Raw genomic sequence first — 17075 nt, forward strand, 5'->3', positions numbered from 1 at the left:
TTTTCTTACTACATAACAAAGGGGAGTAAAACAGCATTTACCCTTCACTACACTGAATATCCTGTACTGTACGTCCTGCTAGTCTGGCCAACCAATCAACGGTGAGGGAATTCCTCAGATGAGGAGGCTGATAAAAACTCTACATTTCCATATAAATAATTCACTGACTGGTGACATCAGTGCTAGGGACTAAGAACCAGAACGGTTCGACACCATAGCCTTTGTCTTGTTTTAGGGGTGCAGTTTGGTTCACCACAAGGTTAGTAGTGCAATCTGTCTAAATCAGACAGGCATTCATATTTTCAACATATTAAATACACTGTATTGGTGTGTAAAATAATGTGTTACATTCAAGGCATAACTCAAAGCATAGAAAGGGCTCAGTTGTTACAGGAAAATCCCACTAAGAAAGTCCTCCTGTGGATATGAAGCAGGAAGGAATATGTTGAGATTTATCCACTTCAGGCAGAAGTATGACATCAGCCAAGAAGAGGAGAGGTGAGCCCAACACACCCACATGACCCATTAGAATGTAGACTGTTCTGACTCCATCTCACATGCATGACTGGTTACTGGTTCATTTTTCAACGTGGCAGGTACAGTACAGCCAGCCTGATAAAACACTGATGCTAACGGAAGCTAGCAGAGAGCCAAGCTGTGACCCTAGCCTCGGAAAGAGAGTTTTCTGGGACTGAATAATGCAAACACCAAAGAAAGAGAGAGGGAGGACACAAATAGCTCTAAGTGAGTAACAGTACAACCAGACTTCACAGCAGTGGTTGAAGTGCATTTCTACCAGCTCTTCTGGATCACACATACATCACATGTAACACTTCTTCTACTTCTACTTCTTCTTGTTCTTGTTCTTGTTCTTCTACTTCTTCTTCTACTTCTTCTTGTTCTTCTACTTCTTCTTCTAGTTCTTCTTCTTCTACTTCTTCTTCTAATTCTTGTTCTTCTACTTGTTCTTCTACTTCTTCTTGTTCTTCTACTTCTTCTTCTACTTCTTCTTGTTCTTCTACTTCTTCTTCTACTTCTTCTTGTTCTTCTACTTCTTCTTCTACTTCTTCTTGTTCTTCTACTTCTTCTTCTACTTCTTCTTGTTCTTCTACTTCTTCTTCTACTTCTTTTTCTTCTTGTGCTTCTTGTTTTTGTTCTTGTTCTTTGGTCCTAACACTGTCTGAGTCCAGCCCGGCCCCCACTCACTCCACTAGCTTCCACAGTGACTAAATGGTCATCGTGATCAATATCTATTTCCTGTGGTGTCGGGTTGCAGAATAATGTACATATTGAACCAATGTTTCAGACTCTAACCACACTTTTTACACTTGTATTTTTCTTTCCACTGTTTCCGTGCTTAAGGAGAGAAAATCCACACAAATCAAATTAAACAAATGATTTTCGGGCAGCGATTGATCCTCTAGTTTTAGTCCAATGGGGGCCTATGATCCTGGCAATGTAGACTGGGTATTTGAGAAGGGAATGTGCTTGTAATCTGGTTAGCCTTTCTGTTTATCCTGCATGGATCAGCAGTGTTAATGTAATAGGTGAAACCTCTAAGTCACATTGTCTCATGGTAGATCAGTTACAGGAAATCTAGCTCTAAAATACTGCAACTTTACCTCACAGAAAACTAAAAGCCAGCATAGGAACTGCACTGGATATCACTCTTAGATAAAAGGGTTCTAAAAGGGTTCTCCAACAAGGACAAGGGTTCTACATGGAACCTTGTTCATCCAAAAAAAAGAGTTCTAAAACAGTTTTTTGTTGGTTGAAAATGTTCTACCTAGAACCACAAACGGTTTTCTACACAGGGCCAAGCCAAATAGCCCTTTATGGTCCTAGGTGGATACATTTTTTCTAAGGCGGTTTCATTACAATGATGATGATTGAAGTTCACCATTACTACCTCCCTTGATGATGACTGAAGTTCACCATTACTACCTCCCCTGATGATGACTGAAGTTCACCATTACTACCTCCCCTGATGATGACTGAAGTTCACCATTACTACCTCCCTTGATGATGACTGAAGTTCACCATTACTACCTCCCCTGATGATGACTGAAGTTCACCATTACTACCTCCCCTGATGATGACTGAAGTTCACCATTACTACCTCCCCTGATGATGACTGAAGTTCACCATTACTACCTCCCCTGATGATGACTGAAGTTCACCATTACTACCTCCACTGATGATGACTGAAGTTCACCATTACTACCTCCCCTGATGATGACTGAAGTTCACCATTACTACCTCCCCTGATGATGACTGAAGTTCACCATTACTACCTCCCCTGATGATGACTGAAGTTCACCATTACTACCTCCCCTGATGAAGACTGAAGTTCACCATTACTACCCCCCCCCTGATGATGACTGAAGTTCACCATTACTACCTCCCCTGATGATGACTGAAGTTCACCATTACTACCCCCCCCCCCCCCCCTGATGATGACTGAAGTTCACCATTACTACCTCCCCTGATGATGACTGAAGTTCACCATTACTACCTCCCCCAGTGCGGGAGTCAGTGTAATACTACCAACTAGCTCATGTAAAATACATTTCTCCATCCAGTAAACTGAGTTATTACCCTTATGGGAAACAAAGCCATGTGCCACATATGTAACATATGTATGCAAACAATTAGTAAACCAATCAATGTACAGTCTGAGCTAAAAGCACAAATTGTGGTCCTGTGTAAAAGCCCTGCACTTTTATGCCTTAATCGCTCCCAGTACTGGTCATTCTGTTAGAGCCACTAAACTGGTGGATTACCTTGAATTACAGCTCAGCCCATTGACCCTCTCTGTTTATGATGCCAGTTGTTTTTCAGTTTTAGGGTTCTTGACATTGGGACTGGTATACATTGGTCACAATGAGCCAGGGAAACCAACCTATTCTGGGCATCTGTGTTCAAACTCTATTCGTCTTAACTGGAATAAGCCCAAACAAGTTTGAAATCCCAGGACTGTAACAGTTTCTTGTGAAACACAACCAGCATTCCTAAGAAATGCTGTACTGCTATTTTACCAAGAAGCAGAGACTCAGGCATTTACAGTATGATAATATTTCAGTCAAATGGAGGTAGAGCTGTCAGAGAAAGGTGTCTCTCTCTCGTTCTCTCTCTCTCTACCTCTCCCTCTCCGCCACACTCCTCCCGGCCTCTCTGGTTCCACTACTGACAGGCTCAGTGAGCTGAGCACCGATCCCCCTCCTCCCTGTCTTCCTTCTCACCCTTCTAACCGCTCTCTCTCCCCTGTCTCTGCTGTTCCAGACCCAGTCAGGTTATTTCAGGACTAATTGGGAGATTGATGCTTCTCAGAAACCCTATCACCTCCACATGTCTTCCTTTCCCTTTCATCCACTTCCTCTCAGAAAGACTGACAAGTAGACACATTGACGTCTGGCTGACTGAAATTGCCCTTTGAGAGTTATTCAGTGTATGTAAAACCAAGGACATTACACAATATAACATATACAGGAATCAAATCCACTATCCTAGCATTGACCAACTGAGAAAGAGAAATAAACAGTCATAAGGGAGGTTTTTGAAGAAAATAAATCCTGTCTTGGTATTATTTAAAATAAGCTTGTTATCCTGTCTGCCCCCTTCTGCATCCCTTCCCACCACCTACCTGACACATTACCAGTCCTACAGAAAGTCTGAAAGGCAGAGAATAGCCCTGAATGGGCCAGGAGAACAAGGCATCGCTCCCAGCTAATGGCCCTATTTGAGGGGAATGTCTGGAAAGACCCAGAGCCCAGGGCTGTGCCTCTATCGCGCCCCATCCAGGGCCACTCAGGAGGGGTATAGTCGTAACCCGAACCCTCCGTATCCCCTGTCCACCCCTCTGTCCACAGCCTAGAAGAGACAAACAGGACAAGCAGCTGGAGGAGTGTGTGTGTGTATGTGTGTGTATGAGTGTGTGTGTGAGTGAGTGAGTAACTGGTTCACATCTTTCTCCAACCCCGGCTGCCTCTGCGGGCTATAAAATACATTTATTTTGTTCAGGCAGATCCACGGACAGTCACAGAGAGAACAAAAGTCCCTCAGAGAAAGAAATTGGCTGGCCCAGGACCCCGGCGATCTCCACGGCTAGATGTCCAGCTGAAATGACCAATTAGTTTACCAATTGACTGCAACAAATTTGATTGGTTTGTAATTAATTGTAGTTAGTGGCGCATAGAGCAGGACGGGTGGCGCCAACCCTTTGTCCTACTGACACACTATCCCACAGAGCCCTGCCCAGGAGAGGCAGCTAGCGGACATCAATACAGGCCCCTGCCTGCCTGCAGCTCCACACACAGCAGAACCACTTCCTCACACAGACTCTGCGCCTGTACTCATACTAACACACACACAGACACACACACACACACACACACACACACACACACGGTAGCGCTCAGCTGAGTTTGGAGAGAGAGGGAGAAACCTTAACCACCTGAGAAGGTGCTGACGACAAAACAGGGAGAACAGGAACCGTGACTTTCTCCTCATGGCCCCTTCCCCCTCTGTGTGTGTGCGTGTGTGTGCATATGTGTGGAGAGTGCAGCGGCCCAGTGCGGAGGTCACATGGCTCTGTGATACCTCCCACGCTGAAGGTCAAGTCTGGGAGGGGGAGGAGGGAGGGGGGAGGAGGATGGAGGAGAGGGACAAATAAGAGGGAGGGGGAAGAGGGAGGAAAGAGGAGGGGGGACGAGAAGATGAGGAGGGGAAGGAGGTGGGAGGAAGAGGGACGTTAGGGGAGGAGGGGTGGAGGAGAGAGGAGGGAGAACCAGATTGATGAGGCTGATAAAAAATAGTCTGGGATTCAGTTTGTCTCCTTCACACTCACACAAACACCAAATGACTTAAATACCATACAAATGATCTTAGCCTCCTTCTATTGAAAGTGATATCAAAGAAAGTGCCTAGGCTACTGCAATGTACTGAGGCTATGATAATAATGCAGCAGTTTCATAACAGTTTAAATGATGAAGTTTCCTTCCATTGTTGCTCCAGGGCCTCAACCTCTGGCAATCAAACAGGCATTGCACTCGATATAAAAGGGGACAGGTTGAGGTTAGAGGTACAGCTACAGTTACAGCAGAGTGCACCGCTCTCAGCCTGGTCCCCTGAGGAGTGTGTGTGTGTGTGTGTGTGTGTGTGTGTGTGTGTGTGTGTATGTGTGTGTGTGTGTGTGTGTGTGTGTGTGTGCGTGCGTGTGCGTGTGCGTGTGCGTGTGTGTGTGTGTGTGTGTGTGTGTGTGTGTGTGTGTGTGTGTGTGTGTGTGTGTAACAGAGAGAGCTGCCCCAGCCCTGCTGCCCAGATGTGTGTCTGCGTGTGTGATTTATTTCACCAGAGAGGGGAGTGGTAATAAGGATTAAAGCTACATGGTAAAGCTCCAAGTCAACTAGTGAGAGATGTCAGACAGCACCCAGCCGGATTAGACCTGGTTAACAGTGGAGAGGCCTGTAGCGCTCTACACTCATCAGGTAATGGATGAGCCTGGTTCTATAGGCAGTCTGTGACAGTAAGATAGAACAATGAAGCAGTACTGTATTGTGATGTGGAAGAGATCTTAAGCCAAGAGGCTATGCTTGCGTCCCAAATGGTACTCTATTCCCTATACATGTATAGTGCACTACTTTTGACCAGTACACTATGGGAAGTAGTGCACTATATAGGAAATAGGGTGTCATTTGGAACACAGACTTTATGTTCTTAGGTGTGAGAAATGACCACTCTGTGTGAGGAAATGCAACAGATAGACACATCTCTGAAGTCAATGTGCACTTCTCATCAACTCTGACCAACACATATACATAGGTTGCATCCCCAATGGAACCCTATTCTCTGGGGCTTTGGTCAAAAGGAGTGCACTATATAGGAAATAGGATTTGGGACACACATATAGATGGATGATCTGTGATGTTGTGTTGCTCATTGAGAATACTGATGAGATGGGAGAACTTCATCATGGGTCCCGTATCTGTACTACACAGAAATGCATAATTATGGTTATGAATGTCGTTCTCTTCTTGGTTATGTATCCTAAATAAGTACACAAAGGTATAAATATCCAATATCCTCCTTTGCATATTTGGGTATTATTCTACACATTGGCTATATTTTTAATGTGCTCTGCCGCCAAACAAATTTGAACCAATCATAGACGTCTATGTTTCACAAATGTGGACATCAAAGTACAGGACAGTAAGGCTCAGTAGAGTAGAGTACAGGACAGAACAACACAGAACAGTATAGTTCACTAGAGTACAGTAGAGTTCAGTAGAGTACAGTAAAGTAAAGTACAGTATAGTTCACTAGAGTACAGTAGAGTTCAGTAGAGTACAGTAAAGTAAAGTACAGTATAGTTCAGTACAGTACAGTAGAGTATAGTTCAGTACAGTACATTATAGTGTACTCAACTCTACTCTACAGTACTGAACTATACTTTTCTTTACTCTACTCTACTGTGCTGTAGTGTACTGTGCTGTTCAAACTTGTGAACCAAACTGTGGTTTGTGACTACTAGGATTTCCCATTGTAGCCAATTCAATTGCAGAAATTCCGTTACGGATTTTTCGGAAATTCCGATACCAATTTGGTAACGGAATTCCAGTTTAACCACTTAAAGAAATAAGCTAAATTGATATCAGTAAAAACATTACAACTAATTGATAGGTCTCCATTTACTTGTTATTTCTCTGGACTTAAATCATCCTCATGAGGGAAATAAATGAGAAAATATCTTAAAAGATGTGTGTTTTTGGTATCAGAATTTCAAGGCACAAAGCGATGTTTCTTAAACATACAGAAGGCAGAAAAATGTCTCCAAAAGTAAATATACAGTAAGTTTTTCCATCCTAATTTTTAGATTGGAAAATTGATATACATATGCCTTCATTTCTCAAAAATATAGACTCTTAGCTTTCATTTGACACCCAATTTGACATGCTCCTATGAGCTTCACATGTTGGTGTTTTACATGTCCTTTTACATGGAAATGACCTTATCATAACTGACAAGCTAACTAATCTAACTTGCCATTTTCTGAAACTCAAGAAATGAATTTAACTAACTACTCTTGTGGTTTCAATAACCATTGTACTTGCCAACCATAGAAAACCAAGCAAAGGCAATGACATGAAATCCTCTCAATTATACAAACTGTCAATCCAATCTCTTTCACGGTTAGACACAAATTATGCTAATGGTGTTATACCAGGACATGAGATGGGAGCCTCTGGTACTTATAATGTATGAGCTGGTATAAATGGCCGCAGCAAACGCTTGAATATAACTAATTAGGCTTTTCATCGCTTGGTTACAGAGGTTTGGCTGTTATTCAAATAAATTCATATATCAACTGTCTCATCCCAATCCTCACTTCTAGATAGATAGATAGATACTGTAGACAGACAGACAGACAGACAGGCAGGCAGGCAGGCAGGCAGGCAGGCAGGCAGGCAGGCAGGCAGGCAGGCAGGCAGGCAGGCAGGCAGACAGACAGACAGACAGACAGACAGACAGACAGACAGACAGACAGACAGACAGACAGACAGACAGACAGACAGACAGACAGACAGACAGACAGACAGACAGATAGATAGATAGATAGATAGATAGATAGATAGATAGATAGATAGATAGATAGATAGATAGATAGATAGATAGATAGATAGATAGATAGATAGATAGATAGATAGATAGATAGATAGATAGATAGACAGATAGATCGATCATTGGAGATCATAGTGAATTCAATTCATCTTCACACTCATATAACCACTGGTGTACCTGAAACCAACAAGTAAACACAATCTTACTATATCACTTGGACCAAGATCAATGGCCAGTATGTTTCTATAGCAATCAAACATCGTATAAATCAATATAGTTGATGATGTCCCAAAACTATTAGAATGATGTCAAAATATCGCCAAGTTGCCAAATATACTGAAAGGTGCATGTGAAACTGTGGGTGTACTCAGCCAGATAGTGTTTGTGTTGTGTGTTGAAGCCCATGCAGAATTGATGAAACCATGTGGGTATCGTCAGCAGCAGGGCTGAATCAGAGCGCTATGCCCGGCTGCACGCAGAACTCCCCGCTTCCCCTCAGGCTGATTCCACCATTTATCAGACTGCTGCATTAGCTCCAGGCACTCGGCTGGGAAGCATGTGTGTGTGTGTGTGTGTGTGGAGACAGGAGATATAGATATATATAGAGAGACAAAGCAATAGGGCATCCTATTCCAGCAGCTGCTCCTCTTACACGGCCTGGCCTGCTCTCTTTGTATCTGTGTGTCTGCAGTCTAACCACAAGCCTCCTCCCTGCAGCGCTGAGCTGATGATCTGACCGCAGAGCAGTCAACAGAGCCACGCTGCCACGGCCATTATCCTGCACAACACACCACAGCACAGCGCCGCCAGGCCGGTCGATAATCATGCACACCACTGCATAGCACAAAACCACTGATACCTATCACTGCATAGCACAAAAACACTGATACCTATCACTGCATAGCACAACACACACCACTGCGATGGGGATACCTACCTCCGTCTGGCCTGCCTGAGCCTACTGCATAAACAAAGTGTGGAAGGATCTACACTGCCACTGCTATGTCAGGTCTGCTACTTCAAGGCTGCTATGCCAGGTCTGCTATGCCAGGTCTGGTATGCCAGGTCTGCTATGCCAGGTCTGCTATGCCAGGTCTGCTATGCCAGGTCTGGTATGCCAGGTCTGCTATGTCAGGGCTGCTACGCCAGGTCTGCTATGTCAGGTCTGCTATTTCAGGGCTGTTATGCCAGGTCTGCTATGTCATGTCTGCTATTTCAGGGCTGTTATGCCAGGTCTGCTATGTCAGGTCTGCAATGCCAGGTCTGCTATTTCAGGTCTGCTATGTCAGGTCTGCAATGCAAGATCTGCTACAGTATGCCAGGTCTGCTATGTCAGGTCTGCTATGTCAGGCCTGCTATGTCAGGTCTGCAATGCCAGGTCTGCTACAGTATGCCAGGTCTGCTATTTCAGGTCTGCTATGTCAGGTCTGCTATGTCAGGTTGGCAATGCCAGGTCTGCTATTTCAGGTCTGCTATGTCAGGGCTGCTATGCCAGGTCTGCTATGCCAGGTCTTCTATGTCAGGCCTGCTATGTCAGGGCTGCTATGCCAGGTCTCCTATGTCAGGTCTGCTCTGTCAGGTCTGCTATGCAAGGTCTGCTATGTCATGTCTGCTATGTCAGGTCTGCTATGCAAGGTCTCCTATTTCAGGTCTGCTATGTCAGGTCTGCTATGTCAGGCCTGCTATGTCAGGGCTGCTATGCCAGGTCTCCTATGTCAGGTCTGCTCTGTCAGGTCTGCTATGCAAGGTATGCTATGTCATGTCTGCAATGTCAGGTCTGCTATGTTAGGTCTGCTATGCCAGGTCTGCTATGCAAGGTCTGCTATGTCATGTCTGCTATGTCAGGTCTGCTATGTTAGGTCTGCTATGCCAGGTATGCTGTGTCATGTCTGCTATGTTAGGTCTGCTATGCCAGGTATGCTGTGTCATGTCTGCTATGCCAGAGATGGCTGATGTACATGCTTGTCTGAGTGACTAAAATGCATATCAAATATTTCCATACTAATTCTCATGAAGAGTTTATACATTGTAATGAAGAGCTTATAGCCACAATTGCATTGTTGAAGAATGTTCAATGGGCATTAGATATAGGTTAACACGCTTTAATGCAGCACACATTTACAACAATGTTTTAGACTTCACTTCGTATATCTAAAAAATGCAAATGCAGAATGTGAATTCCTCATTAGTGAAACAGTTCCAGTGGAAACCCAGAGCCACACTACTACAGTACTGCTGGTCTGTCAGCAGGCCTACCCAGCACTGAGAAATATAAACACCCACAGCAATGCATGTGAGAGACTAGGGTCAAACCCGGCCAAGGTAGACAGAGTAGAAGCCTCTGCCCAGCGTTCATCACATATACAGTATGTGGCTGAGTCAAACACTGATGACACATAACATTGATATGAATGGCTATGTTAAGTTTTATCAGGGTAATAAAACTGGTGATGTAGTGAGCTTAGTCCCAAATGGCACCCTATTCCCTATAAAGTGCACTATGTTTGACCTGGGCCCTGATCAAAAGTAGAGCAATTTATTGGGAATAGGGTGCAATGTGAAGAAAAAATGTATACTCTGCACAGCTCTGAGGTATGATGTGCCTTACGATCAAAGACAGCCTGTCACATATAAATTACTGAGGCTGGCTGGGGAACTCTGTTAAACTACTGAGGCTGGCTGGGGAACTCTGTTAAACTACTGAGGCTGGCTGGGGAACTCTGTTAAACTACTGAGGCTGGCTGGGGAACTCTGCTAAACTACTGAGGCTGGCTGGGGAACTCTGTTAAACTACTGAGGCTGGCTGGGGAACTCTGCTAAACTACTGAGGCTGGCTGGGGAACTCTGCTAAACTACTGAGGCTGGCTGGGGAACTCTGCTAAACTACTGAGGCTGGCTGGGGAACTCTGCTAAACTACTGAGGCTGGCTGGGGAACTCTGCTAAACTACTGAGGCTGGCTGGGGAACTCTGCTAAACTACTGAGGCTGGCTGGGGAACTCTGTTAAACTACTGAGGCTGGCTGGGGAACTCTGTTAAACTACTGAGGCTGGCTGGGGAACTCTGTTAAACTACTGAGGCTGGCTGGGGAACTCTGTTAAACTACTGAGGCTGGCTGGGGAACTCTGTTAAACTACTGAGGCTGGCTGGGGAACTCTGTTAAATTACTGAGGCTGGCTGGTGAACTCTGTTAAACTACTGAGGCTGGCTGGGAAACTCTGTTAAACTACTGAGACTGCCTTGGAACTCTGTTAAACTACTGAGGCTGGCTGGGGAACTCTGCTAAACTACTGAGGCTGGCTGGGGAACTCTGTTAAACTACTGAGGCTGGCTGGGGAACTCTGTTAAACTACTGAGGCTGGCTGGGGAACTCTGTTAAACTACTGAGGCTGGCTGGGGAATTCTGTTAAACTACTGAGGCTGGCTGGGGAACTCTGCTAAACTACTGAGGCTGGCTGGGGAACTCTGTTAAACTACTGAGGCTAGCTGGGGAACTCTGTTAAACTACTGAGGCTGGCTGGGGAACTCTGTTAAACTACTGAGGCTGGCTGGGGAACTCTGTTAAACTACTGAGGCTGGCTGGGGCACTCTGTTAAGGCTGGCTGGGGAACTCTGTTAAACTACTGAGGCTGGCTGGGGCACTCTGTTAAGGCTGGCTGGGGAACTCTGTTAAACTACTGAGGCTGGCTGGGGAACTCTGTTAAACTACTGAGGCTGGCTGGGGAACTCTGTTAAACTACTGAGGCTGGCTGGGGAACTCTGTTAAACTACTGAGGCTGGCTGGGGAACTCTGCTAAACTACTGAGGCTGGCTGGGGAACTCTGCTAAACTACTGAGGCTGGCTGGGGAACTCTGCTAAACTACTGAGGCTGGCTGGGGAACTCTGCTAAACTACTGAGGCTGGCTGGGGAACTCTTCTAAACTACTGAGGCTGGCTGGGGAACTCTGCTAAACTACTGAGGCTGGCTGGGGAACTCTGTTAAACTACTGAGGCTGGCTGGGGAACTCTGCTAAACTACTGAGGCTGGCTGGGGAACTCTGTTAAACTACTGAGGCTGGCTGGGGAACTCTGTTAAACTACTGAGGCTGGCTGGGGAACTCTGTTAAACTACTGAGGCTGGCTGGGGAACTCTGCTAAACTACTGAGGCTGGCTGGGGAACTCTGTTAAACTACTGAGGCTGGCTGGGGAACTCTGTTAAACTACTGAGGCTGGCTGGGGAACTCTGCTAAACTACTGAGGCTGGCTGGGGAACTCTGTTAAACTACTGAGGCTGGCTGGGGAACTCTGTTAAACTACTGAGGCTGGCTGGGGAACTCTGCTAAACTACTGAGGCTGGCTGGGGAACTCTGCTAAACTACTGAGGCTGGCTGGGGAACTCTGCTAAACTACTGAGGCTGGCTGGGGAACTCTGCTAAACTACTGAGGCTGGCTGGGGAACTCTGTTAAACTACTGAGGCTGGCTGGGGAACTCTGTTAAACTACTGAGGCTGGCTGGGGAACTGTTAAACTACTGAGGCTGGCTGGGGAACTCTGTTAAACTACTGAGGCTGGCTGGGGAACTCTGTTAAACTACTGAGGCTGGCTGGGGAACTCTGTTAAATTACTGAGGCTGGCTGGTGAACTCTGTTAAACTACTGAGGCTGGCTGGGAAACTCTGTTAAACTACTGAGACTGCCTTGGAACTCTGTTAAACTACTGAGGCTGGCTGGGGAACTCTGCTAAACTACTGAGGCTGGCTGGGGAACTCTGTTAAACTACTGAGGCTGGCTGGGGAACTCTGTTAAACTACTGAGGCTGGCTGGGGAACTCTGTTAAACTACTGAGGCTGGCTGGGGCACTCTGTTAAGGCTGGCTGGGGAACTCTGTTAAACTACTGAGGCTGGCTGGGGAACTCTGCTAAACTACTGAGGCTGGCTGGGGAACTCTGTTAAACTACTGAGGCTAGCTGGGGAACTCTGTTAAACTACTGAGGCTGGCTGGGGAACTCTGTTAAACTACTGAGGCTGGCTGGGGAACTCTGTAAAACTACTGAAGCTGGCTGGGGCACTCTGTTAAGGCTGGCTGGGGAACTCTGTTAAACTACTGAGGCTGGCTGGGGCACTCTGTTAAGGCTGGCTGGGGAACTCTGTTAAACTACTGAGGCTGGCTGGGGAACTCTGTTAAACTACTGAGGCTGGCTGGGGAACTCTGTTAAACTACTGAGGCTGGCTGGGGAACTCTGTTAAACTACTGAGGCTGGCTGGGGAACTCTGTTAAACTACTGAGGCTGGCTGGGGAACTCTGCTAAACTACTGAGGCTGGCTGGGGAACTCTGCTAAACTACTGAGGCTGGCTGGGGAACTCTGCTAAACTACTGAGGCTGGCTGGGGAACTCTGCTAAACTACTGAGGCTGGCTGGGGAACTCTGCTAAACTACTGAGGCTGGCTGGGGAACTCTGCTAAACTACTGAGGCTGGCTGGGGAACTCTGTTGAACTACTGAGGCTGGCTGGGGAACTCTGCTAAACTACTGAGGCTGGCTGGGGAACTCTGTTAAGGCTGGCTGGGGAACTCTGTTAAACTACTGAGGCTGGCTGGGGAACTCTGTTAAACTACTGAGGCTGGCTGGGGAACTCTGTTAAACTACTGAGGCTGGCTGGGGAACTCTGCTAAACTACTGAGGCTGGCTGGGGAACTCTGTTAAACTACTGAGGCTGGCTGGGGAACTCTGTTAAACTACTGAGGCTGGCTGGGGAACTCTGCTAAACTACTGAGGCTGGCTGGGGAACTCTGTTAAACTACTGAGCCTGGCTGGGGAACTCTGTTAAACTACTGAGGCTGGCTGGGGAACTTTGTTAAACTACTGAGGCTGGCTGGGGAACTCTGTTAAACTACTGAGGCTGGCTGGGGAACTATGTTAAATTACTGAGTCTGGCTGGGGAACTCTGTTAAACTACTGAGGCTGGCTGGGGAACTCTGTTAAACTACTGAGGATGGCTGGGGAACTCTGTTAAACTACTGAGGCTGGCTGGGGAACTCTGTTAAACTACTGAGGCTGGCTGGGGAACTCTGTTAAACTACTGAGGCTGGCTGGGGAACTCTGTTAAATTACTGAGGCTGGCTGGTGAACTCTGTTAAACTACTGAGGCTGGCTGGGAAACTCTGTTAAACTACTGAGACTGCCTTGGAACTCTGTTAAACTACTGAGGCTGGCTGGGGAACTCTGCTAAACTACTGAGGCTGGCTGGGGAACTCTGTTAAACTACTGAGGCTGGCTGGGGAACTCTGTTAAACTACTGAGGCTGGCTGGGGAACTCTGTTAAACTACTGAGGCTGGCTGGGGAATTCTGTTAAACTACTGAGGCTGGCTGGGGAACTCTGCTAAACTACTGAGGCTGGCTGGGGAACTCTGTTAAACTACTGAGGCTAGCTGGGGAACTCTGTTAAACTACTGAGGCTGGCTGGGGAACTCTGTTAAACTACTGAGGCTGGCTGGGGAACTCTGTTAAACTACTGAGGCTGGCTGGGGCACTCTGTTAAGGCTGGCTGGGGAACTCTGTTAAACTACTGAGGCTGGCTGGGGCACTCTGTTAAGGCTGGCTGGGGAACTCTGTTAAACTACTGAGGCTGGCTGGGGAACTCTGTTAAACTACTGAGGCTAGCTGGGGAACTCTGTTAAACTACTGAGGCTGGCTGGGGAACTCTGTTAAACTACTGAGGCTGGCTGGGGAACTCTGCTAAACTACTGAGGCTGGCTGGGGAACTCTGCTAAACTACTGAGGCTGGCTGGGGAACTCTGCTAAACTACTGAGGCTGGCTGGGGAACTCTGCTAAACTACTGAGGCTGACTGGGGAACTCTGCTAAACTACTGAGGCTGGCTGGGGAACTCTGCTAAACTACTGAGGCTGGCTGGGGAACTCTGTTAAACTACTGAGGCTGGCTGGGGAACTCTGTTAAACTACTGAGGCTGGCTGGGGAACTCTGTTAAACTACTGAGGCTGGCTGGGGAACTCTGCTAAACTACTGAGGCTTGCTGGGGAACTCTGTTAAACTACTGAGGCTGGCTGGGGAACTCTGTTAAACTACTGAGGCTGGCTGGGGAACTCTGCTAAACTACTGAGGCTGGCTGGGGAACTCTGTTAAACTACTGAGGCTGGCTGGGGAACTCTGCTAAACTACTGAGGCTGGCTGGGGAACTCTGCTAAACTACTGAGGCTGGCTGGGGAACTCTGCTAAACTACTGAGGCTGGCTGGGGAACTCTGCTAAACTACTGAGGCTTGCTGGGGAACTCTGCTAAACTACTGAGGCTGGCTGGGGAACTCTGTTAAACTACTGAAGCTGGCTGGGGCACTCTGTTAAGGCTGGCTGGGGAACTCTGTTAAACTACTGAGGCTGGCTGGGGCACTCTGTTAAGGCTGGCTGGGGAACTCTGTTAAACTACTGAGGCTGGCTGGGGAACTCTGTTAAACTACTGAGGCTGGCTGGGGAACTCTGTTAAACTACTGAGGCTGGCTGGGGAACTCTGTTAAACTACTGAGGCTGGCTGGGGAACTCTGCTAAACTACTGAGGCTGGCTGGGGAACTCTGCTAAACTACTGAGGCTGGCTGGGGAACTCTGCTAAACTACTGAGGCTGGCTGGGGAACTCTGCTAAACTACTGAGGCTGACTGGGGAACTCTGCTAAACTACTGAGGCTGGCTGGGGAACTCTGCTAAACTACTGAGGCTGGCTGGGGAACTCTGTTAAACTACTGAGGCTGGCTGGGGAACTCTGTTAAACTACTGAGGCTGGCTGGGGAACTCTGTTAAACTACTGAGGCTGGCTGGGGAACTCTGCTAAACTACTGAGGCTTGCTGGGGAACTCTGTTAAACTACTGAGGCTGGCTGGGGAACTCTGTTAAACTACTGAGGCTGGCTGGGGAACTCTGCTAAACTACTGAGGCTGGCTGGGGAACTCTGTTAAACTACTGAGGCTGGCTGGGGAACTCTGCTAAACTACTGAGGCTGGCTGGGGAACTCTGCTAAACTACTGAGGCTGGCTGGGGAACTCTGCTAAACTACTGAGGCTGGCTGGGGAACTCTGCTAAACTACTGAGGCTTGCTGGGGAACTCTGCTAAACTACTGAGGCTGGCTGGGGAACTCTGTTAAACTACTGAAGCTGGCTGGGGCACTCTGTTAAGGCTGGCTGGGGAACTCTGTTAAACTACTGAGGCTGGCTGGGGCACTCTGTTAAGGCTGGCTGGGGAACTCTGTTAAACTACTGAGGCTGGCTGGGGAACTCTGTTAAACTACTGAGGCTGGCTGGGGAACTCTGTTAAACTACTGAGGCTGGCTGGGGAACTCTGTTAAACTACTGAGGCTGGCTGGGGAACTCTGTTAAACTACTGAGGCTGGCTGGGGAACTCTGCTAAACTACTGAGGCTGGCTGGGGAACTCTGCTAAACTACTGAGGCTGGCTGGGGAACTCTGCTAAACTACTGAGGCTGGCTGGGGAACTCTGCTAAACTACTGAGGCTGGCTGGGGAACTCTGCTAAACTACTGAGGCTGGCTGGGGAACTCTGCTAAACTACTGAGGCTGGCTGGGGAACTCTGTTAAACTACTGAGGCTGGCTGGGGAACTCTGCTAAACTACTGAGGCTGGCTGGGGAACTCTGTTAAGGCTGGCTGGGGAACTCTGTTAAACTACTGAGGCTGGCTGGGGAACTCTGTTAAACTACTGAGGCTGGCTGGGGAACTCTGTTAAACTACTGAGGCTGGCTGGGGAACTCTGCTAAACTACTGAGGCTGGCTGGGGAACTCTGTTAAACTACTGAGGCTGGCTGGGGAACTCTGTTAAACTACTGAGGCTGGCTGGGGAACTCTGCTAAACTACTGAGGCTGGCTGGGGAACTCTGTTAAACTACTGAGCCTGGCTGGGGAACTCTGTTAAACTACTGAGGCTGGCTGGGGAACTTTGTTAAACTACTGAGGCTGGCTGGGGAACTCTGTTAAACTACTGAGGCTGGCTGGGGAACTATGTTAAATTACTGAGTCTGGCTGGGGAACTCTGTTAAACTACTGAGGCTGGCTGGGGAACTCTGTTAAACTACTGAGGCTGGCTGGGGAACTCTGTTAAACTACTGAGGCTGGCTGGGGAACTCTGTTAAACTACTGAGGCTGGCTGGGGAACTCTGTTAAACTACTGAGGCTGGCTGGGGAACTCTGTTAAATTACTGAGGCTGGCTGGTGAACTCTGTTAAACTACTGAGGCTGGCTGGGAAACTCTGTTAAACTACTGAGACTGCCTTGGAACTCTGTTAAACTACTGAGGCTGGCTGGGGAACTCTGCTAAACTACTGAGGCTGGCTGGGGAACTCTGTTAAACTACTGAGGCTGGCTGGGGAACTCTGTTAAACTACTGAGGCTGGCTGGGGAACTCTGTTAAACTACTGAGGCTGGCTGGGGAATTCTGTTAAACTACTGAGGCTGGCTGGGGA

This window comes from Oncorhynchus clarkii, chromosome 26 (assembly GCF_045791955.1).
Source record: "Oncorhynchus clarkii lewisi isolate Uvic-CL-2024 chromosome 26, UVic_Ocla_1.0, whole genome shotgun sequence".
Taxonomy (NCBI): Eukaryota; Metazoa; Chordata; class Actinopteri; order Salmoniformes; family Salmonidae; genus Oncorhynchus; species Oncorhynchus clarkii.